A 25792-nucleotide genomic window follows, 5' to 3' on the forward strand; every position below is an offset into this window, starting at 1 on the left:
ATTAGAAAAGACCCTTATGCTAGGAAAGATTGAAAGCAGGAGGAGAAGGGGCCAACAGAGGATGAGATGATTGGATGGCATCACGGCTCAATGGACATGAATTTAAGCAAACTCTGGGAGATGGTGAAGGACTAGGAATCCTGGTGTGCTGCAGTGCATGGGGTCACAAAGAGTCAGACATGATTTAGCAACTGAACAACAACAACCTCCTGGTTGGAACAACAACACCAAAAAAAGTGCTTTACCATTGTATAGCTACTCTTCTGTTTGAACTTTTGTCAGAGTGTGGCTGAGATTGCTGTCATCTCGTGGTATCCTTTCTCCTCTACTTTTGTATGAACTCCCTGAGTTCTAGGTAGACACATGTCTATTGGGTTGTCAACTACATATCCCAGTTTTCCTTGTTACTGGGAGGGACCTTGACCATTTAGACCATCAGGAAATGAAGTAATGTATGCTCAGCCTAGATTATCTCAAGGACACAGCCCTTGGTAAACTCGTCACTCTTCCCTTGGGCTGAAACTCAGACGTGGCTCAGCAGGGCGTGACCCCAGGGCGTGAGAACATCACCCTAGTGCATACCATGCAGCACCAGCTGCGAGGACAGACTTCCCTGAATGACCTCATGGGACAGCCCTCTGTCTGGCCTCAGCGCTCGCCTTCAATCTGTATCACATGAGCAAAAGAAACTTTTTTCTTCTTAGAGCTTTTCTGAATTCTAGGGTGTTTTGGTTAGAACCGTTTATATCCCATACCTTCAGTAAATGGGGAGCTTTGGGGAAGCCAAAAGAAGTATTTACAGCAGAGAAATCAGGGAATGGCATATGTCTTTGGGCTGATTAGTGCCCTCTTGTTTGGAATAGGAAAAAAGCATAACCAAATGAGAAAAACTATATATAGATACTAATCTACTGCATCTACTCCAAAGCCCTAGGGCTATACCCAAGCCTTGGGAGAGTTCTGACCCCCCAGCTAAGATTTAGGGTGAGTAATAAAGGAACATTCTGGTCATGAACTCTTTATAAAATTGTTTGTGATAAACTGATTTAAAAAAAAGAAACAAAAATAAAACAGGCTTGTTTTCTTTACCAGGTATTTTAAAGAAACTTTCCATTTTGAATTAATTATTCCAAGTGAAGAAGTATGTATAGATGACACATAAATGGAAAATACACCAAGTTCTATATCAATGCAGCACGTGTCCACACAACCCTTATTCCTGCATCTGTACTGGGTGGCTGCAGCCAGCTGTTGTCATCTGGTTACAGTGTACCTTAATTTGGAACCTTACTATTTTTTTTTTTAAAGCCTATATCAAGATTATGAAGCTTTACACTCACACAAAGTGAATTAAGTAACACTGATATTACATTAGGTAAGAAATACTCTTCAACATGGGAGAAACACAAGCTCCCTTAGAGGATTTTTTGAGAATTAAAAAAGAGAATATATGTTAAGCAGCCAGCAAAAAATGTTGTTGTTAGTTTCTCCCTTTCCTATACATACTAAATTATTTGGCTTTCAAATTCCAACATACTCTGAAATCTGCCATGAATCCCTGAAAGAATGATCATTCCCAGTAAACTGGTAATTTGGCTTTTCTACATTTCTCAGTACAGGATTGGAGTGAAAGGTGGGAGGCAAGGGACACTAACATTTATGGAGCATCTACCTTGTGGACACTTTAGGTTGGTTATTTCCTCTGATTCTCATAATTCAATGTGGTGATACCATCATTCTTTTTTTGTAAATTAATTAAAGTGTAGTTAATGTACAATACTGTATCATTTCAGGTGTACAGCAAAGTGATTCGGTTATATTTTTCACATTATATTCCATTAAAAATTATTATAAGATAATGATTATAGTTCCCTGTGCTCTTCAGTAGGTCTTTGTTGCTTATTTATTTTATTTTATGTGTAGTTGTTTGTATCTGTTAATCTCATACTTAAAAAAGTGTTTTTTAATTTTTATTGGAATATAGTTGATTTACAATATTGTGTTAGTTTCAGGTGTACAGCAAAGTGAATCAGTTACATATATATGTAATATATGTGTGTAATTTATGTATACACACACACACATATATCCACTCTTGCAGGTTATTTTCCCATATAGATCATTACAGAGTATTGAGTAGAGTTTCCTATGCTCTACAATAGGTCCTTATTGGTTATCTATTTTATATATAGTAGTGTGTATATTGGAGAAGGCAATGGCACCCCACTCCAGTACTCTTGCCTAGAATATCCCATGGATGGAGGAGCCTGGTAGGCTGCAGTCCATGGGGTCGAGAAGAGTCGGACACGACTGAGTGACTTCCCTTTCACTTTTCACTTTCATGCATTGGAGAAGGAAATGGCAACCCACTCCAGTGTTCTTGCCTGGAGAATCCCAGGGACGGGGGAGCCTGGTGGGCTGCTGTCTATGGGGTCGCACAGAGTCGGACTCGACTGAAGTAACTTAGCAGTAGAAGCAGCAGCAGTGTGTATATGGCGAGGAGGGCATGGCAACCCACTCCAGTATTCTTACTTGGAGAATCCCCATGGACAGAGGAGCCTGGCGGGCTGCAGACCAGGGGGTTGCAAAGAGTCGGGCACAACTGAGCGTCTAAGCACAGCACAGCACAGCACAGCACAGCACAGCACAGTATGTATATGGCAGTTTCACTCTCCTAGTTTACCCCCTGCTTTCCTGCTGATGACCGTGTTTGTTGTTTATGTATGTAACTGTTTCTATTTTGTAAATAAGTTCATTTTTACTTGTTTTAGATTCCACATATAAGCAATATCATATCCCATACTCTTTAATTTGTCCCTTCCTTCCTCCTCCCTCCCTCTCTTTCCTTTTCTTTTCCTTTCCTCTCTTTTTCTATGTCTCTGAGTCTGTTTCTGTTTTGTTTATACATTTATTTGTATTATTTTTTAGATTCAAAATATATGTGATATCTTATTTATCTTTCTCTGAGTTGCTTCACTAAGTATAATATTCTCTGTGTTCATCCATGTTGCTGCAAATGGCAATATTTCATTGTTTTTATGGCTGAGTAATATTCCATTGTGTATGTATATATTTTTATATATTTATATATATATATATGCTACATCTTCTTAATCCAGTGATCTGTTGATGGGCACTTGGATTGTTTCTGTGTCTTGGCTATTGTCAGTGGTGCCACTATAAAAACTGGTGTGCATTTATCTTTTTTAATTAGAGTTTTTGTTTTTCCCAGATATATACCAGGACTAGGATTGCTGGATTGTATTATAGCTCTGTTTTTAGTATTTTGAGGAATCTCTATACTGTTCTCTATAGTGGCTGCACCGGTTTACATTCCCTCCAACAGTGTAGGAGGACTCCCTTTTCTTCACACGCTCTCCAGCAGTTATTATTTGTAGGCTCTTCAATGATGGCCATTCTGACCAGTGTGAGGAGCTATCTCATTGTAGCTTTGATTTGCATTCCTGTAATAATTTGTGATGTCAAGCATCTCTTCATGTGTGTGTTGGGCATCTGTATGTCTTCTTTGGAAAAATGTCTGTTTAGGTCTTCTACTCATTTTTTAATCAGGTTGTTTGTATTTTCAATATTGTACTGTATGCACTGTCTGTATATTTGGAATATTAAGTTCTTGTTGGTAGCATCATTTGCAAATACTTTCTCCCATCCCCCAGGTTTTTTCATTTTTTTGATGAATTTCCTTTGTTGTGCGAAAGCTTTTAAATTTGATTAGGTCCCACTTGCTTATTTTTGCTTTTATTTGTTTTGCCTTGGGAGACTGCTCAAAGAAAATATTGCTACAATTTATGTCAGACTGTTAAACGCCAGTTCCTCTTTTGACAATAAAGAAACCTGCTTTGACAGAGGTTAATAAATTCCTTGAAGTGAAGTAAAGTGAAGTGAAGTGAAGTCGCTCAGTCGTGTCCGACTCTTTGCAACCCCATGGACAGCAGCCTACCAGGCTCCGCCGTCCATGGGATTTTCCAGGCAAGAATACTAGAGTGGGCTGCCATTTCCTTCTCCAGGGGATCTTCCCAACCTAGGGATCAAACCCCGGTCTCCTGCATTGGAGACAGATGCTTTACCCGTCTGAGCCACCAGGGAAGCCTATCATATAACTGATAACTGGTTGTTAGTCATTGAGCTAAAATTCAAACCCAAAGCTATGTGGCTCCAAAGCTTACCTTTCTGGCTGCACCTCTGGAGTGTCTGAGCCTCACAGTGCCCAGAATGCAGGGTTGTATGCACCAGTCCCAAACGTGGTAGTAGACCCCAAAACCACTGTCTACTCTCAATTTTCTTTTTTAATCCCAGGCACAATTAATCATTTTCTCCTCTGTATTCCCATGTGACATCTTTAAATTTTTTAAAATTCTATTTATATGTATTTACTTTGGGTGTGCTGGGTCTTCGTTGCTGCGCAGGCTTTTCTCTGGTTGTGGCGAGTGGGAGCTGCTGTATGGTTGCAGTGTGTGGGCTTCTTTTGCGGTGGCTGTTCTTCCCGTGGAACACGAGCTCTAGGGCATGCGGCCTTCAGCAGTCCCAGCTCCCAGGTTCCAGAGCAGTCTCAACGCAGTGGCAAAGGGGCTTAGTTGCTCCTTGGCATGTAAGATCTTCCTGGATCATGGACTGAACCTGTGTCTCCTGCATTGGCAGGTGGATTCTTTACTGCTGAGCCACCAGGGAAGCCCCCATTTAACATCTTATATATCTTATATGTAGAATAATTACTGGTTTACAGACCTATTAATGGTTGCCTCCCATGGATTGACAGCTTTACATCAAACATTTAGGCAAATATTTTGACATCTGTGTATTCTTCGTGTCTCATTCAATACCTGCAGATAGCAGGTACCTAATGAATGTTTCGGAGAAGGCAATGGCAACCCACTCCAGGACTCTTGCCTGGAAAATCCCATGGGTGGAGGAGCCTGGTGGGCTGCAGTCCACGGGGTCGCACAGAGTCGGAAACGACTGAAGTGACTTAGCAGCAGCAGCAATGAATGTTTGCTGAAGCATCAACAGATTCCCCAACAGCAATAATGTATTATCATCCAGCTGTCCATGACCAGTCTCAGGTCTGTCTGTGACTTATCTTCAACCCAGGCCCCTAAGCCTGGAGGAAAGCCTCAGGGTTTCCATGAGTTAGCAGCTGTCACACGTGTGTGAAAACGTGCGAAGCACTGCGTGTCAGAATTGTTACACATCAAGTAATATACACAAAGGCCTTTTGAAGTTGTGTTTTAAGGTAACTGCAGAAACCTTTCTCAGTAAATGAGAAAACAGCTCTCTCCCTCTGCCTTGATTTGACGTATTAAAAGGTTCTGAAGGGCAGTCCATGTGCGCACGCACACGTCCACACGCACAGTGAGAGCTAGCATTAACCCTCCAGTATCAGGGACCTCCTGAACTATAATCTCACTGCATGAAGTCTGAGTAACAATAGTAAACATCAGAGGAGCTTTCACAACAAATTCTTTAAACAAATTCACAGCTGTCAGCCATGATACGAGATTTAATTAGGCCACCCTGAGTTGTGCTGCATACAATCTTTACTGTAATTAGGTTCTTTGTTGTACCCACTGTGTGGCCACTGAGGAAAGGTCCTTAAGAGGCACACTCTCCCATGGGTAATCACACCCGGGGCCCAATAAACCTGACGGCAACTGGCAAAGAAAATACACGGTTTCTTCCCCTGCATGGAAATACGAAAGGAACAAGTAGTGCCTGGATCCTACTCATTTTCATTTTTTTGGTCAAAATGTTCTTTGTACAATCTTGCTGAGTCCACAAGAGCACGTAACAAAGTTATCACTCTCTGTCTGACAACACGAGGAAGAAAGTTAGGAAGTCGGCCTCATTTCTGTAGAGCTCTGCGCTGTGATTGCTGTTCAGTGCTGGCATGGTGTCAAGAGCTCTGAAGAGTCTGATACTGTGCTCTGCGAGCTGGCAAGTTAGCCTGCCATAGTTTCAGGTGTTCTGGTAGAAGAAATAAGAAAAGAAGAAGAAGTCAGAGACAAAGGACAATTTATTATTCATAGCAATAGTGGGCAAACCAACTGTTTTGGCCTGGGGTTGCTATTAGGAGAAAAGTAAAAGCATCTTACCTGGGAATGGTCAGGGAAGAGTCCTAAAATTTTTAATTAGGACTCTGTGTGTGTGTACACACACTCAGTTGTATCCAACTCTTTGTGATCCCGTGGGCTGTAGCCCTCCAGGCTCCTCTGTCCATGATTTTCCAGGCAGGAATACTATAATGGGTTGCCATGCCCGACTCCAGGGGATCTTCCTGACCCAGGGATTGAACCATTCTCTTGCATTTCCTGCAGTGGCAGGTGAATTCTTTACCACTGTACCACATGCGAAGCCCAGATAGGACGATATATTGTGCTAATAACTTCCTACCCCTTTCATCCTAATCATTACCCTGGAAGCAACTGAGAGAAAGTGATCCCCTTCTGGGGAGAGTTGCATTTAGTGATATAATTATCTTCCTAAGGTATGTGGACCAGGAGGAGGTGAAGGAGTTAGAGTTGGAAATATTGTTGAGTCAGTTATCTAGGAGCCCATTTCAGAGTTCAACAATATCAGATGCCTGTGGATGGCAGGAAGCATGGAAGGTCCATCAGATACCTTGACTGGTCAGCCCATTGTTGAGTGGCTTGTGATACAAAGCACACCATTGTCAGACTGTAGATGGTCCAGAGAGCCAAAAACTTCACCTGGATTAGTTTCAAGGGCCACGGTAGGCTCAAACACATCTTTATTAATTAAAATTGGAACCATTACAATCAAAACATTTTTGCCACCGAGAAATGTTTGCTTATTCCTGTAACATAAACACCTGTGCTTCAGGATTCGATGAACTCTTGGAAAGCATTTTCTGTATTCTGCTGGTTGTGGAAGCCTTTTCCTGCAAAAAGTTGTCAAGATACTTGAAGAAGTGGTAGTCGGTTGGCGTCAGGTGAATATGGCAGATGAGGCAAAACTTCATATCCCAATTTATTCAACTTTTGATGTGTTCGTTGTGCAATATGCAGTTGACACCGTCATGGAGAAGAATTGGGCCTTTCTGTTGACCAATGCTGGCTATAGGCATTGCAGTTATCAGTTTGCTGAGCATACTTCTCAGATGTAATGGTTTCATCAGGATTCAGAAAGCTGTAGTGGATCAGACCAGCAGCAGACCACTAAACTGTGACCATGACCTTTTTTTGGTGCAAGTTTGGCTTTGGGAAGTGCTTTGGAGCTTCTTCTTGGTCTAACCACTGAGCTGGTTGTTGCCGGTTGTCATATAAAATCCACTTTTTGTCACATGTCACAATCCAGTGGAGAAATGTTTCATTGTTGTTGCATAGAATAAGAGAAGACAACACTTCAAAATGACATTTTTAAAAATTTTCTATCAGCTCATGAGGCACCCACATATCATAGAGCTTTTTCACCTTTCCAGTTTGCTTCAAACGCCTGGTGACCATAGAATGCTCAACATTGAGTTCTTGGGCAGTTTCTCGTGTAGTTTCAGGAGGATCAGTTTCGATGATGCTCTCGGTTGTTGTCAACTTCCGATGGCCAGCCACTGCCCTCCTCACCTTCAAGGCCCTCGTCTCCTCGGCAAAAGTTCTTGAACCACCACTGCACCGTACATTTGATAGCAGTTTCTGGGCCAAATGCATTGCTGATGTTGAAAGTTGTCTCCACTGCTTTACAACCCATTTTGAACTCAAATAAGAAAATCACTTGAATCTGCTTTTTGCCTAACATCATTTCTGTAGTCTAAAATAAATATAAAATAAGCATCAAGTAAAACAGTAAAGAATCTACCTGCAGTGGGGGACACTTGGGTTCGATCCCTGGGTTGGAAAGATCCTGTGGAGGAGGGCATGGCAACTCATTCCAGTATTCTTGCATGGAGAATCCCCACGGACAGAGGAGCCTGGAGGGCTGCAGTCCGTGGGGTTGTAAAGAGTCAGACACGACTGAGCAACTAAGCACAGCACAATGTCATTAGCAAAAAAAAAAAAAAAAAAAGTAAAAAGGAGAGATGTGCATTAAAATGATATGTAACATAACCACATTTATTTAAGAACGTATTCCATATCAAATGGCAAAGTTCAGCAGTGCAAAACTGTAGTTACTTTTGTACAAAGCTAGTAATAGGGCATAAAGTTTCCCCTAAAGGAACAGGTACCACTTCTACGTGTAAAATCTAGGTGCTGTGGAGGCCAAGCTGGTTGTGTTCTTGAAGGTGCTGTTTTCATTTGACAAGTGAAACTTATCGGGACTGTCCCCCTCTGTTAGTCATTGAATCTGAGGTGACTCACCCAAAATAGGAATATCACATCAGAGAGTCACAAGGTTTCCATGGGTCAGGCATTCAGTGTTGATAAGAGCACAGTGGCACGCTAAGAGCTACTTTTTAAAAAGAAGATCTTTGGTAGTTTCATCAGGGACATAATGAATCTAAAACGTCACAGGAGCATCCCTGGGTGGAGACAGCCTCCTTTTGCTAGAGGCTGCAGTCAACAAAACCATTAGTCACAGAATTTTGTAACTCAGAGGGATCATTAGAGATTTGGGCCCCCAGATTAGAGAGTGTGTTATTTCAATAACTTTCCATACAGCTTCCAAGGCAGTCTCTAGGTTTGGGCCTCATCCAAAGGATGCTAATTTGCAAATTAGCGCATGTAAAGAACCAGATACCGTCTCCAATACTCAAGCTGTCCCACATGGGCCTCCTTTTTGGTGATAGAAGGGCAAAGAGACAGCAGGTTTTTTGTTTTGTTTTGTTTTGTTTCTGCCAGAGATACTGAGGATTGTGAATCTACCCTCATTGTTTCAAGAAACTTTAATTGGTCATCAGACTCCTGAATTTTTATCTGGATTTATCAGTAAATTTCCACTTTATCAATAAAATTGCCACGTCTGTCAATAGGGATATGATCTATATGCAGGTCAGGAAGCAACAGTTAGAACTGGACATGGAACAACAGACTGGTTCCAAATAGGAAAAGGAGTACGTCAAGGCTGTATATTGTCACCCTGCTTATTTAACTTCTACGCAGAGTACATCATGAGAAACGCTGGGCTGGAAGAAGCACAAGCTGAAATCACGATTGCTGGGAGAAATATCAATAACCTCAGATATGCAGATGATACCACCCTTATGGCAGAGAGTGAAGAGGAACTAAAAAGCCTCTTGATGAAAGTGAAAGTGGAGAGTGAAAAAGTTGGCTTAAAGCTCAACATTCAGAAAACTAAGATCATGGCATCTGGTCCCATCACTTCATGGGAAATAGATGGAGAAACAGTGGAAACAGTGACAGACTTTATTTTTGGGGGCTCCAAAATCACTGCAGATGGGGATTGCAGCCATGAAATTAAAAGATGCTTACTCCTTGGAAGAAAAGTTATGACCAACCTAGATAGCATATTCAAAAGCAGAGACATTACTTTGCCAACAAAGGTCCGTCTAGTCAAGGCTATGGTTTTTCCAGTGGTCATATATAGATGTGAAAGTTGAACTGTGAAGAAAGCTGAGTGCCGAAGAATTGATGCTTTTGAACTGTGGTGTTGGAGAATACTCTTGAGAGTCCTGTAAGGAGATCCAACCAGATCCTCTCCTGTAAGGAGAGAACTGTAAGGAGATCCAACCAGTCTATCCTAAAGGAGATCAGCCCTGGGATTTCTTTGGAAGGACTGATGCTAAAGCTGAAACTCCAGTACTTTGGCCACCTCATGCGAAGAGTTGACTCATTGGAAAAGACTCTGATGCTGGGAGGGATTGGGGGGCAGGAGGAGAAGGGGGAGAAGGGGCCGACAGAGGATGAGATGACTGGATGGCATCACTGACTTGATGGACATGAGTTTGGGTAAACTCTGGGAGTTGGTAATGGACAGGGAGGCCTGGCGTGCTGCGATTTATGGAGTCGCAAAGAGTCAGACACGACCGCGCGACTGAACTGAACTGAATACTGCAGTAAGAGTAGTTGAACTTAGGCTTCTGACTTGCCCATTGACAATGCATCATGTATAACAGGTGTCCACACTCTCCCAGATTTAATGATCTGATGATCTGAGGTGGAGCTGATGTGATAAGAATAGAAATAAAGTACACATTAAATGTGATATACTTGAATCATCCTGAAACCATCCACCTGGCCTGCCCCAACACTAACCCTCCCCCCACCCCCGCCCCTTATCAGTAGAAAAATTGTCTTCAGTGAAACTTATCCCTGGTGCCAAAAAGATTGGTGACTACTGACTTATGTATTGAAAACTTTGGACATCGGAGGGTAGAGGCACTCACTAAATGCTGGAAAATGTCCTGGCAACCAAAATCAGCTGTTGCCTCACAGCGTCAACTTTGCTAGACGCTGTGACTGCACCCAAATCTATTTTACAGATTAGTGGCATGTTACAGACAAATTACACCACACCACTGGCACTTGATCAAGATCAGTCTCGTTTGCATGGCAAGGCCTCCGTGTGTGTTTAGTGCTTCTCCAGGGATACCAGATTCCCCTCGGCATCATTAAAAACATTTGTGTCCTATCAGCATTCTCTACATGCAGCTCTTCTCAATTGTGGAGACTCCTCTCTGGCACTTATGAGAGAGGGAAGTAAAAGCATCAATTCTTACTGACATAAAGATGTAAAAGCAGCAACATCTGTACATTAAATTGACTCAAAGTGCCCCACCCCCAAAGTCAGACTAGCTTCTCCTTCCCCTCTGTGAAGGCTGCCCAAACCCCGTTAGCTGAATCTGCATGCATTTTCCTCCCACATGTCCAGGTGTAACAGTGTCTTGGACTCCTGTGTTTAACAGAGCCGTAAAAGTTTGATTCACTCCGAGATTCCCAGCTTACTGAGATAGATGTGTGTGGCCTTCGACCTTCCTTGCTGCTGCTGCTGCTAAGTCGCTTCAGTCATGTCTGACTCTGTGCGACCCCACAGACGGCAGCCCACCAGGCTCCCCCGTCCCTGGGATTCTCCAGGCAAGAATACTGGAGTGGGTTGCCATTTCCTTCTCCAATGCATGAAAGTGAAAAGTGAAAGGAAGTTGCTCAGTCGTGTCTGACTCTTCACGACCACATGGACTGCAGCCTACCAGGCTCCTCCATCCATGGGATTTTCCAGGCAAGAGTACTGGAGTGGGGTGCCATTGCCTTCTCTGTTGACCTTCCTTAGGGATGGGAAAATATTGACCCCCATCTCTAACTGTTTCTCCCCAGTGTGGCTGAGGTCTGAAGAGGTAGGATGACATCATTTCCTCATTCATCAACATTAGATACCCACTCCAGAGTACTGGCTTGTTGTCAATGCCATATCTGTGGTTTCCCATGGAGTTTTTCTGTGTCAGAAAAAAATCTCCCCATGAAGGTCAGTGTTGCCTTATAGAAGCCAGAATCCACTGCAGAAAAAGTCTGAGACCTTTTACTGTCATCTCCAAATGGATCAAAAGTTAGCATTAGAGGTTGCAGGAGGATTTGTTGTGAGAAAGCCTAGTTGTCATTCTTCCTTAATAAACTTTACACACTCCACATCCTCAACTCCTAAGCAAACCAGCCAAAGCTCTATATTTGTCTGGTTTTTGCTCATAATGATAGCAGTTTTTCTTCCTTTCATGCTCAGTATGGATGTGGGTCCCTGTAACTTGTCTGAATGCAAGTGGAACCTTCTGCCAACCGAGATGAATCTTAGTGTTGTTGTTTATTCAATTCACTAAGTCATGTCCGACTGTGTGACCCCATGAATTGCAGCACGCCAGGCTTCCCTGTCCTTAACTATCTCCCAGTTTGCTCAAACTCATATCCATTGAATCGGTGGTGCTATCAAAACATCTCAACTTCTTCCACCCCCTTCTCCTCTTGCCCTCAATCTTTCCCAGCATCAGAGTCTTTTGCACTGAGTTGGCTCTTCACATCAGGTGGCCAAAGTATTGGAGCTTCAGCATCAGCATCAGTCCTTCCAATGAATATTCAGGGTTGATTTCCTTTAGGATTGAGTTGTTTGATCTCCTTGCTGAGGAAGGGACTCTCAAGAGTCTTCTCCAGCACCATAATTCAAAAGCAGCGGTTCTTCGGTGCTCAGCCTTCTTTATGGTCTGACTCTCACATCTTTACCTTTCTACTACTGGAAAAACCATAGCTTTGACTATTCATACCTTTGTCGGCAAAGTAATGTCTCTGCTTTTGAATACGTTGTCTAGGTTTGTCATAGCTTTACTTCCAAGGAGCTGGCATATTTTAATTTCATAGCTACAGTCACCATCCGCAGTGATTTTGGAGCCCAAGAAAATAAAATATGCCACTGTTTCTACTTTTTCCCCATCTCTTTGTCATGAAGTGATGGGACCAGATGCCATGATCTTAGTGTTTCGAATACTGAGTTTTAAGTCAGCTTTTTCACTCTCCTTCTTCACCCTCATCAAGAGGCTCTTTAGTTCCTCTTCGCTTTCTGCCCTTAGAGTGGTATCATCTGCATATCAGGTTGTTGATATTTCTCCCAGTAATCCTGATTCCTGTTTCATCCAGCCTGGCATTTCTCATGATGTACTCTGCATATAAGTTAAATAAGTAGGATGATAATATACAGCCTTGAGTACTCTTTTCCCAATTTTGAACCAGTCCGTTGTTCCATGTCCAGTTCTAACTGTTGCTTCTTGTCCTGCATACAGATTTCTCAGGAGGCAGATAAGGTGGTCTTGTATTCCCATCTATTGGCTATTACAGTGGGGTAGATTAGAGTTTGACCCCTGGGTTGGTGAGGAAAGTTCCTTCACCCAGAGAAGAGTTAGCCATAAGCAGGGCACTCACTGGTCAGGCAACTGTCTCTGAAACTCCTTCCTAATAATTCAGCCTGCAAGTACCTACCAAATTCCTTCAATTTAGCAGGAAATAAAATAAAATTTTTAAAAAGACAAGCAAACAAACATTTATTTCCTAGTTGGCCATACCATTTGCAGTTCAATACTGATTCCCTTGGACTTTCCTCAAATCCTGTTAATTGGCCTGGGAGGCCCTCATGCTTCCTGTTTCAGAAAGCCACGTCTTTGTCATCGTCCCACCATCATTGCCAAAACTGTCAAGAACCCTAAAGGGTCTGCACTTGCCCTCCTTGTAAACCAAAAAGTTAGCCTGCCACAGTGTCATGATGAAAGCCTGCGATTCCTAGGTCAAAGATGAGGTTTATTACAGCACTAGCAACAACCTGAGCATCAGCATTTTTATGTCAGTTCCCAGTTCCCATGGGGGGATGAGAGTAGGATCAGGTGACCTCTGCCTGTGCAGTAGGTCATGTTACAGAAAGACCCCAAGCTCAGGGACCCAGGATCTCTTTATAATGCCAAGAAGTATGCCCGTCCTTTGTTCCAGAGAGAAACTACCTTCACTTCCAAGGCTGCTTGCTATACAAAATCCTTTTAAAGGAACAAAGGGTAACTCGGTGCTTTGCTCACAGGTGTGCAGAAATATGAGAAACCCTCAGAGAACTGTCTCCATTAGCAAAAAGAAATAACCAGCAACAACAATAGGGGAGCGGCACTCAAACACCTGGCGACTAGGAATTACGTCCACAGCTCCTGTCCTCCTGTGGATTACAACCCTGGAGGTGTTGGGAGCTGATGATCACACAACATTCTCAACCTTCCACAAGAGGTTGTGGAATAAAATAAAAATCCTCACAAGAAGAGGAAGAATCTGAGAATTTCAGACATCGCAGTGACATCAGAAGTCGAGGTTTTTTTTTATACTAAATTAAACTCAAGAGCTATTGAAAATTGTTGAAGCAGTATGATAGGTATTTGGGGATGCTTTTTACTGATCACTCTATAACTATGTGTTTTAAAGTTTTTTATAATAATTAAAAATTTCTTTAAACAATGTGAAATTAACAGAATTCTCCATTGAAGAGAAAATGCTCAAGATAAAAACCTCTAATAGTTGAATTTGGTATAGAATATTTCTCCACCAGAAAATATCTACTGTGGTAGGCAGAAGAAAAATATGTATTTTATCCATAGATATTATTGAAATTTTAGTTTTAGAAATGCTTGAAGTATTTTGAATATGGGGACAAAGACCTGGGATGAAAGAAAATTGAAGAATTGAATTTTATTGGATAGACTTAACTGCTGAAGAGATCTGGCGTCTAAACCAAACATCACTAAGATGCCAGTGTTCACTGAGAACAAGGAGAAGAAGGAGCTTGCACATGTTTCCAGCAGAGGCTGCTTCCACACAACAAATGCAGCAAAAACAAACTGACCGTAAGAGGACTGTAGGTATTCGTTCTTTCACTCAGTATCACCCGAGCATCACCCCTGGGCTCAGTGAGTTTATCTAGAAAAAGAGAACAGATTTAAAGATTTATTTTTTAAGAGAAGGGGAATGAAGTCATCATCTTCAGTATTTTTTCTTAAAATTATATTATCCTTACATTGTGATAGTTCTTGATTAGGATTTAAACATATTTACAGAAAGGAAGTAGAGAATGAAATCTGAAAGGGGACCTGGACAGGTGATACAGGTCTGAACTGATATAGATAAAAATGAAATGATACCTCATCAAGCTTGGGAAATGGTTAGAAAAGTAGCTAGTAACTCTGCATGGGCCATCAGCAGACAGTAAGTGAGTCTTGGGAAAATTAACCTAACCTATGGTCCTAAAATGGTCCTCTCTGAATTATTGAAATCATTAGAAATCCTGGAAATAGAATCGTTACTGCCCTGTTCCTCTGACCCCTGTTTTATAACTGCCACAACCCCACATCCCAGGAAAGACAGAGCAGGGTCAATAGGCTCTAAATTAAGAATTAACAGAAAGACTAAGATCCCTTAGAAAGATGATCACTGAGAAAGGATATTATCAAAATATGTACAATCTTGATGAACCCAGGAGCGCTGTGTAGCTCCATGCCAGCTGCGCCCAGCAGGGCAGCAGATAAGGGCATATGAGGGGCAGGGAGCCAGGAGGAGACCCAGCCAGGACTGAAGCCATGCTCGGCTTACTGGGCTGTGCCCTTGCTCCAAAAAGGGAGTGCCCATTCCTCCACTCGAGTGCCCAGAGGGCATGGCTTTCCTTACCCGCTTAAAGCCCTGTCTGTGCTAGCTGTGGCTCTCGAGTGAGAGCATCTCAAATCCTGGAATGTTTCAGGGCATCCATTGAAATGCTATGAAAGTAGTTTAAAGACAAATAAAAGATGGCATTACTTTATACAGTGGGTAGTAAACATATGGAACTCATTATCCTCAAGATGTTGCATAGTTTACAAATATAAATAGGATAAATGAAGATTTAGATAAATTCATGCTTGTTTGATTCATATGAGCTGCTAGAGCATTGTTAGAAACACACAGGGAACATCTCCAAATGCTTTCAGGGGAAACACCGTGTTTATCTTCGAAATGTCCTGGAGTGCCAGTGCCGTGAATTGAACAGGCAGCTCTCGGACTCTCCGAGTTTCTCAGCACCCACGGTACTCAGGTTAGATTTTAAGTAACCGAGGGCTAAGCTTCTGTATCATAAGGATTTTCTTTACATTAACAAATTACATAAACATTTTTCTCAGTGGTGGGTATGAAGTTTCATGTGACCTTAAACCTTTCCCTGAGAACTTGGAATTGTCATGACAACTGTGCATTTTGTACTGGGCTGTAAGAGAGTGCTGTGCTAGGGCCCGGCTCAGGTGTGTGCTGGGCTGTAAGAGAGTGCTGTGCTAGGGCCCAGCTCAGGTGTGTGCTGGGCTGTAAGAGAGTGCTGTGCTGGGGCCCAGCTCAGGTGTGTGCTGGGCTGTAAGAGAGTGCTGTGCTAGGGCCCAGCTCAGGTGTGTGCTGGGCTGTAACAGAGTGCTGTGCTAGGACCCAGCTCAGGTGTGTGGTGCTATTTGACTCTCACCTAGACCCACAGACTTTTTGTGGTTGTGTTTTTCATTTCTTTCAGTATTTGTGCTTCCTTTATGTAAGATTTTTAAAATCTTCTCTCCTGTTTTTCAGCCTTCTCTTTTCAGCCTTGTGAGTGGGCTTGCAGGGAAAGCCCTTTCACTCCTAATATGCAGCTCCCACCTCTTTGACTTCAGAGCAAAGCCCCCAACTCCCTTCTGTATCATGTCATCTCAGCTATGCAGCAGACCTCCCCTTAACTCACTGCAGCCCTCAGAGACCAGGCTGTACCTTTAACAAGCTTAACTGAAGTGTGGGGAGTAACAGAGGAGAAGGACATCATAGCCCCGCTGCTGGATTTGGCTCCCCGGTCCCCAGCCTCCGGGATCTAATGCCTGATGATCTGAGGTGAAAGCTAATATAATAGAAATAAAGTGCACAACAAATGTAATGCACTTGAATCATCCTGAAACCATCCCCTCTGCCTCCTGGTCCATGGCAAAATGGCCTTCCATGAAACCAGTCCCTGGTGCCAAAAAGGTTGGGGACCCCTGAGCTACCAGATAAGCTTACCCCAAACCCAGCGAGGCTCAGACCCACTCTGAGTCCTCCACAAAGATTTGCCTGTGTAGCTCCCATCTCTGTCCTGCTCAGGCCAACCCCAGAAGCAGGTCAAAGGTATCCACAACTCCAAGCACAAGCCCACTGCCGAACTCCAGACATGGGAAGGAGGTGTTTCCTTCCCCCGGTTTGGAGCCCACTTCTCCAGTTATCATTGGCTAGCGACTGATTACTTTTCCTAAGATGACAGACCAACAGAATCATGAACTTGTCTCATGGTTCCCTGTAGGATAATGCATCAAAACATACCAGTACAGTATCAATACATTCTAGATTATTTGACCTTATGTAGTCCACAAGGCAATGGCACCCCACTCCAGTACTCTTGTCTGGAAAATCCCATGGACGGAGGAGCCTGGTAGGCTGCAGTCCATGGGATCGATAAAAGTCGGACACGACTGTGTGACTTCACTTTTACTTTTCACTTTCATGCATTGGAGAAGGAAATGGCAACCCACTCCAGTGTTCTTGCCTGGAGAATCCCAGGGACAGGGGAGCCTGGTGGGCTGCTGTCTCTGGGGTCGCACAGAGTTGGACACGACTGAAGCGACTTAGCAGCAGCAGTAGCAGCAGCCCACAGACAGGGCTTCCCGGGTGGCGCTAGTGGTAAAGAACCTGCCTGCCAATACAGGGCGTAAGAGACTCGGGTTCGATCCCTGGGTAGGGAAGATCCCCTGGAGCAGAGCATGGCAACCCACTGTAGTATCCTTGCCTGGAGAATCCCATGGACCCTGGGAGCTGGTGGGCTACAGTCCATGGGGTTGCAAAGAGTGGGACATGACTGAAGCAACTTAGCACACACACAGCCCACAGACATGAACAGTCTGGGCCCGGTTTTCTGTCCTTGGCAGGGCTGTCCGCTAGTGACATGCAAACTTGCCTAATCCTTCTCCACACAATCTCTAGATTTTGCTTCTGAACAAGAGTGTACAGATCTCCAAATGAATTAGTGATACTTTATAGGTACAATAAAGCCTAAATTCACTCTTTCACGATAATAAACATTTATCAAGGGAAATACAATGTGCAGAGATGTAATTCTTCAGATTACAAAACAGACATTTATTGTTGAGTTATAAAACAAAGATGTTTAGCAACTCAGAGTCACCCTGATTGAAAATCACCAATTCAGAACAAGGCCTTTGCTTAGATTTGACACCTAAAGGACTCATTCTGTTGAATTTTCCCAAAATAAGAGAGAACAGTCTAGCCTGAAGGTGAATTCTAGCTGTCATCTCTAGGGAGAAAAAAACTGACATAGCTTTTAAATCCCTTTTCTCCATCCTCTGTCCATCAAGTTTTCAAAGATCTTTAAGGCTAAGTTTTAGTGCAATCTCCCCCTTAGGTAAGTGTCTTTTAATAGATTCTAAAACACACTTATTTTATCTTATTCATTTTAATTTTTACATTTCAACATCTCTGAAATCAGGATGCAATCCATGACAGTCACACTTTAACAATCACACTTTGCCAAGCAGTGTTCATGACATAGTTGCCTACATCCATGAGAAATTAGTCCATTAAAAAATGAGCCTAGTGAAAATATCATGACTTGGCTGTTCCCATCAGGGCCTGATTGGACAACTGCAGAGCTTCAGACAGCAAATCGTTTGAGGCTATCTGAGACAGTATAAACCTGTTGTCTGAAAACCTTCCAGCAACTCCCAGGAGGATTCATAAAGCTCCACATTTAAAACATGCATAATGGGTGTTACTGGTTTGGGAAAACTTGTTGAGCTAAAAATGGAACACTTTTAAGAAATGCTGCCTCCCCCACGCTCTTGGTGGCATGGTGTCTGTAGAAAATCACAGATACCAGTTACTGATTCAAAAGTGATTCAAAACAATAAGCCCCTACATGTACAGAAGTTTCAGAGAATACTTTTTTTACCAAAATATAGTTCATTTGCAATGTTGTTTTAATTTCTGCTGAATAGCAAAGTGATTCATTTATGCATATATATACATTCTTTTTCATATTCATTTCCGTTATGGCTTATCATGGGATATTGAATACAGTTCCTTGTTCCATATGATAGGACCTTCTCATTTATCCATTTTGTGTGTACTGGTTTGCATCTGCTAATCTCAACCTCCCACTGCATCCCCCGCCACCTTGACAACCACAGGTCTGTTGTCTATGTCTGTGGGTCTGTTTCTGTGTCATAGATACATTCATTTGTGTCATATTTTAGATTCCACATATAAGCAATATCAGATGATGTTTGTCTTTCTCTTTCTGACTTACTTCATTTAGCATAATAATCTTTAGGTCCATTCATGTTCCTGCAAATGGCACTATTGCATTTTTTATGGCTGAGGAGTATTCCATCATGTGTATGGATCTCATCATCTTTATCCGTTCATCTGTTGATAGACATTTAGGTTGTTTCCATGTCTTGGCTATTGTGAATAGTGCAGCCATGAACATAGGAGTGCGTGAATCTGTTCGAATTAGAATTTTGTCCAGATATATGCCCAGGAGTGGGAAGGCTGGATCGTGTGGCAACTCTATTTTTAGTTTTTTGAGGAACCTCTGTACTGTTTTCCATAGTGGCTGTACGAACTTACATTCCCACCAACCTTGTGAAAGGGTTCCCTTTCCTCCATGCCCTCTCTAGCATTTGTTATTTGTAGACCTTTAAGGACCATTCTGACTGGTGTGAAGTGGTACCTCATTGTAGTTTTGATTTGCCTTTTTTTAATAGAATACTTTGTGTGCACCCTGAGTTGCTTAGTTGTGTCTGACTCTTTGCAACCCCATGGATTGTAGCCTGCCAGGCTCCTCTGTCCATGAAATTTTCCAGGCAAGGATACTGGAGGGGGTTTCTATTTCCTACTCCAAGGGATCTGCCCAACCCAGGGATCAGACCTGCATCTTCTCCATTGGCAGGCAGAATCTTACCTCTGAGCCACCAGGGAAGCCCTATGAAATACTTTAACTGATTTATTTTGATTAATTTACCCTCTTCAGCATGCAAAAGAGTAACAAAAGATTTTTTAAAATCTGTGGTCTCAGATAACTCATTCTGTGCTATCAGTTCAGTTCAGTCGCTCAGTCGTTACTGACTCTTTGCGACCCCATAAATTGCAGCATGCCAGGCCTCCCTGCCCATCACCAACTCCCGGAGTTCACTCAGACTCAACGTCTATCCAGTCCGTGATGCCATCCAGCCATCTCATCCTCTGTCGTCCCCTTCTCCTCCTGCCCCCAGTCCCTCCCAGTATCAGAGTCTTTTCCAGTGAGTCAACTCTTTGCATGAGGTGGCCAAAGTACTGGAGCTTCAGCTTCAGCATTAGTCCTTCCAGTGAACACCCAGGGCTGATCTCCTTCAGAATGGACTGGTTGGATCTCCTGGCAGTCCAAGGGACTCTCAAGAGTATAGCCCAAAGGCACAGTTGGACAGTGTTTCCCTCCCCCACCCCCAGCTTAGACACATGTAAATAAATGGTTCATGTGACTGAAGAGTGTCCTCACCTGTCTGTGCTCTTTCTAAATAGACTGTGCATGATACCAGTTCTGGCCAGAGGATGTGGATGGAAAGTGACTTGTGTTCCAAGCATAGGAAAACTAGGTCTTGATTGCCAGTCGCTTTTCTCACCTAGTAAACCCTGAACCTCTCATAGAGACGATGGGGCCTTTATCACTCATGGCTCCTGAGTGACCAAGTCGTACAGAAGCCTCAAGGGACTCTCCTTGTAGCATGAAACAAACTTTTGTTGTGTAAGCCCCTGGCGTGTGGGGTTTGCTTTCGCCACACCCTGAGTCTAGCATATCCTTACTGTAATATAACCTATAGTAACCAATGATAGCTTACACTTGGTGAGATACAGTCCAGGCGTACTTGGTGGTGTGCAAGTGCTCAACAGCCAGCACCCATGGGGGTGAGAGGAGTCCTTGACATGTAGTATTCATCTGTTTTTGTGGTATGGTGTAAATACTCCATCATGTCCAATTTTGAGTTATCAATGTGACATCAACCAGCTTTCTAAACTCCAGCGAATTTAATAACTGACTCCCATGAACCAATATAGGTGGACTCCAGCATGCCAGCAGACATACGCTGCAAACCTCCCCAGTTTACATCTTCTCATAGAATATCTCTTGGTTTTTAACACCCAACTTCACAGAACATACATCACTCTCAGCATATCATTTTGGGGCTGATATTTTTATGGGGAAAATACATGCTTACATACTCAAACCTCAGTAGAACATTTTTTAAAAGCAAATATGCAGGGAAGTAACTGATAGAGGCTTCCCTGGTGGCTCAGACGGTAATGCGTCTGCCTGCAATGTGGGAGACCCAGGTTCGATACCTGGGTCGGGAAGATCCCCTGGAGAAGGAAATGGCAATCCACTCCAGCACTCTTGCCTGGAAAATCCCATGGATGGAGGAGCCTGATTAGGCTACAGTCCATGGGGTCGCAAAGAGTCGGACACAACTGAGCAACTTCACTTTCACTTTCTTTCTTTAACTGATAGAATCATGTGCACAGACTTTTAAAAGTGCACATCATCAATAAAGATGAGTTTCTGTGTCACTGGTACTAAGATGTGAAACTGATACTAAGAGCAGCTGGTAACTTCTGTGTCCGTTCTTTTATAATCAGTAAGCTTGCTGAGTCATTTTACTTCATAATATGTCATTTGTTACTTACATGTTCACATCTTACTATGGTTTCACTACGTTTTTAGAAATTTGGTGGTGGTTTAGGGCCGATGTGTGACACGTTATAATTTTCCCCATTTGAAATAATGGGAAACAGGAGTCCAGTCAGCTTGTTTCGTGTACAACAGCTGATTGTCAGTAATGAATTACCGTTGTGAGGTGGGAGATGTCGATTATGTAAATTCTAAGATCTTTAGGTCTTACGAGCTTCCATGTGAATGTAATGACATCTATTTGCCTACGAGGGGAATTTTTTGCATAATTCTTGGTTTATAGTTGTGTTCCAGATGGACAGTACTGCTGGGGAGCTAAGTTGTGGATGGCTGAAGCAAAGAATTCCTACATTTATAATATAGTTAAAAATATATGGTACAACATTAGTTACTATCTATTCTGAGGTGAGAAACAGGGTGGAATCTAATTAGTTCTGATTCATTGATGCAAAATAAATCAGTCACCATTGAGAAGATGGTTAACAACCTTTGCTAGTTCATGTGATCAGATGTCTTTCCTTTGGACTGAAGCTTCCATCTTTTGACCTTCTCAATCCTGAGGAGTCAGAATGAGACCGAGACCCTTCTCAAGACTTCTCCCAGCACTGTCATTTCCCCCACTCCTTTCGTCCTGGGTAATGTCAATCTGCAGAGATGTGAAAAGGCCATTTAAAGCAAGTCCACCTATTAAAATATACTTTTCTACCTGTCACAGGGTCTGACATTTTCCTGATAGTGCCTTACCCTTTAGTGTCCTGAAGATGTGGAGTCTTACAGATTCCCCAGGGAAAGGTTGCACCTTAAATTCCTTACTGTCTATTTCAATGGAGGATATTAAGATAATTAATTGAGGTCGAAGCCCTGAGAGAAAAGATCAAGGTAGCCTCTTAGGGAAAAGCATGTTCTAAGAAGGGAAAAGACAGGTAAGAAGGGACTAAAATATACTTCATTTCCTTGTCAGTGTAGTTTGGCATTCTCAAGACTTTGCTGACATTCACCCTAAGAGACCACGTTATCACTGCTCTAGTTGAAAAATTTGAAAATGTGTTGGACTTTTTGTGACCCCCGACCATAGCCTACTAGGCTCCCCTGTCCATGGAATTCTCCAGGCAGGTATACTGGAGTGGGTTGACGTCCTTCTCCAGAGGATCTTCCTGTCCCAGGGATGGAACCTGGGTCTCCGGCATTGCAGGTGGATTCTTTACCATCTGAGCCACCAGGGAAGGAGATGTCAATCCAGCTCCAGACAGATTTCATACTCCCTCACATAATAAATTTTGGCCAGAAAACAGAGACATATTATGGTTTTCAAAGGGCATCACAAGGCTCTGTTCCTTGTATACTATGGGTTTTGTGATTCCATGTACGGGGTAGTGTTGAACCTTATTCTCCTAATGCAGCGTGTGCCCTTGCCTAGGCAAATAGGTGAATACCTGCAACTCCCTCAGCGCTTTCGTCTGCATTGTAGATTCTACAGCCTGGCTTCTCTGAGTGACCTGTGGACAAGTATCATCGGTATCTCTTTGAAATATATTGAGGGGCTTCCCTGGTGGCTCAGTGGTTAAGAAGCTGCCTGCCACTTAGGGGAAACGAATTTGATCCCTGATCCAGAAACAAAGATCCCACAAGCCACAGGGCAACTAAGCCCATGCACCGCAACTACTGAGCCCGAGCTCTAGAACCCAGATGCCGCAACTATTGAAACCCATGTGCCCTGGAGTCCGTGCTGCTCAGCAAGAGGAGCCACCGAAATGAGAAGCCTGTGCATAGCAACTAGAGAGGAGCCCTGCTTGCTGCAGCCGGAGAAAGCCTGGGGCAGCAACAAAAAGACCCTGCACAGCCAAAAATACAATGAATTAATTAATAAGTTTTAGAACACATCATTTGATGCATGCTTAAAAAAAGGGAACTATTTCGTATATTGACTAGAATCTCAGGCCCACCCCATGCCTACTAAATCAGAATCTGCATTTTGATCCATCCCCAGGTAATTAAAAGGCACACTGACATTTGAGGAGACTTGTCAGCAGTACTCGGAAAGCTAAGGACGCTCTAAGGACTTCTTGCTGCTGCTGCTAAGTCGCTTCAGTCGTGTCCAACTCTGTGCGACCCCAGAGACAGCAGCCCACCAGGCTCCCCTGTCCCTGGGATTCTCCAGGCAAGAATACTGGAGTGGGTTGCCATTTCCTTCTCCAATGCATGAAAGTGAAAAGTGAAGGTGAAGTTGCTCAGTCGTGTCCGACCCTCAGTGACCCCATGGACTGCAGCCCACTAGGCTCCTCTGTCCATGGAATTTTCCAGGCAAGAGCACTGGAGTGGGGTGCCATTGCCTTATCTGAAGGACTTCTTGACTGTCTCTCAAATGAGCACTTCGTAGTTATCTGTACTTGGTGCTTTGCAGACATCTGACAGTTTTTTTTAATCACTGAAGAGAACACCTGTGGTCTTCTTTCTTGCTAAGTCGCTTCAGTTGTGTCTGACTCTGCAGGCCTGCGGACCATAGAGCGCGAGGCTCCTCTGTCCATGGGATTCTCCAGGGAAGAATACTGGAGGAGGTTGCCATGCGCTCCTCCAGGGGATCGTCCCCACCCAGGGATCAGATCCTTGTCTCCAGCATCTCCTGCATTGGCAGGAGGATTCTTCACCCGTGCCACCGCCTCGTCTTCTTTCAGGACTACACAAAGTTGGACTGCATGGCTCATAAGAATCGAGGCTATTCAGGAATGACTGATCAGAGTTCCAGCCTGTTTGCATTGAATACTACCCGCTGGTATATGACAGGGCCTTCTTCTCTATATTCAGTTTGCTTCAGGGTTACTGTGGAGTACTTGGGCCTCAAGTTCTCTCTGTATTTCTGTGCTGTACATACAGCCTGTCCAATAATAGTGCTAATCACACAGAGACATTCTTTGTTAGTTGACCATTTAATACTATGATCATTTCATATCTAAGGCACTTTAATGTTTGAAATAATTCTGTATTGCTTAAAGCATTGTGTAGTCCTAGAATCATAACATCTCAGGGTTTTTACATAAGTCTTCAGGATATCTTAAATACACACCTCATTTGCTGCTAGACACCCAACAACTGGTCCTCTTCCCTCTATTTGAACATATCTAATGACATGACAGACAAATACCGCTGAAATTGCACAGTTCAGATTGAGCCTTGAACCCACACCTGGTCTCAGGACTTAATGAAGCCCAGGTTCTTTATGTCTCATTGAAGAAAGAATTCAGTGAGAGACAAAGTGATAGGTTAAGAAGTGGATTTATCTACAGAGATACACATCCCTTAGAGAGAATGCAGTCTGTCTCAAAAGGTAAGAGCACCGTTGAAATATGGAGTGGTTAGTTTTTGTGAGCTGGGTAATTTCATAGGCTAATGAATGGGAGGATTATTCCAACTATTTTGGAGAAGGGGCAGGGACTTCCAGGAATCGGTCCACTGCCCACTTTTTGGCATTTTATGGTCAGGACTGTGCGTGCGTCATTTAGCATGCTAGTGTATTACATACAGTAATGAGGCTCAAGGTCCACTGGGAAGTCAGATCTTCCACCATCTTGCATCTAGTTGGTTCTAACCAATTTATGTCCTATAATCTTTGACTATGTCATTCTTTCAAAGGTTAAGCCCTGTCCCCTTACCTCCTGTTTCACCTCCTCCTAGTTTTGAATAGTTGTAATTCATGAAAATTCTTTCTCACACTGGATTAAAATTTATTATCTAGTTGTCTTTATAATTATTTATTCATTGCAGTTATTTTACATTATATTTCCCTTAGCTGGTTGATGTAGTCTTTCTTCTTACTAAGAAAATTGGGAACCAAGACACAGAAATATTACAGCACGGTTCCAAAGGCCATCAGAAAGCACATGAAAGAAACCAAAACAAGAAACTCTTTTCTTTCTAATTTATAGTTCTATTCACCAGACTGTCTGCCAAGAAATACTGCTCTGTGACCAACACTATGATAATAACGCAAGCAAAAACATCAGTCCCTGGGAAAGATCATGGATCAGGGTGTGGTAAAAATCCAGTAACTGTGTCCCTCCCTTTTGGGGTCAGAAATCTGGCAGGGTAGGATCTGTGGCCAGAATCCAGCGTGGGGAGCTGATCCGTTCCCACAAGGAGATCTGACCCTCTGGCAGCTGGCAGTTCTCCTTTGTGAAATGGGTGTTCCTGGCACTCCATGAAAGTCCTCCCAGCCTCCTCACTCTTTTTTCTCTCCACCCTCGCATTCCACACCCTGCAGCACACACCCTCCCACGCCTACATCAATAAAACCCCTCCCTAACATACCTTCTGCACACGCACATGCCCCCACAGCTTCCTCTGCAAACATGCCCACGCCCCTCTAGGAGGCCCACCAGGCAGCCCCAGGCTTTCTGTCTCATGCCCTCGTCCGCGCTTCCACTCAGCCTCCACAGGGCACCTTATACCACACTCACCACCCCGGCCTCCAATTCTCCCATCGTCTCTGTTTTACTTCGGGGTTTTCCTTCACCTCATCCCAGCTCACCCCGCTTGGCTCCCAGGGCCTGGGAAGGCTGGCACTGTATATGTGTCAGCTGGAGCTGTCACAGGCAAGAGCTGTCAGCCTGCGTGTGCCTGCCTGTTCTCC

General features: G+C 43.4%; 1 long non-coding RNA gene across 1 annotated transcript; it reads right to left on the reverse strand.

Moving 5' to 3' along the window:
• Positions 1–5534: 5534 nt before the first annotated feature.
• On the reverse strand, positions 5535–25792 carry LOC133257116 (uncharacterized). The gene is made up of 3 exons (XR_009739417.1): positions 25620–25792; positions 14269–14342; positions 5535–5979 (listed from the first exon to the last, which is right to left on the reverse strand). It is a non-coding gene; the product is annotated as an uncharacterized LOC133257116 (long non-coding RNA).

This window comes from Bos javanicus, chromosome 2, assembly GCF_032452875.1.
Source record: "Bos javanicus breed banteng chromosome 2, ARS-OSU_banteng_1.0, whole genome shotgun sequence".
Classification (NCBI taxonomy): domain Eukaryota; kingdom Metazoa; phylum Chordata; class Mammalia; order Artiodactyla; family Bovidae; genus Bos; species Bos javanicus.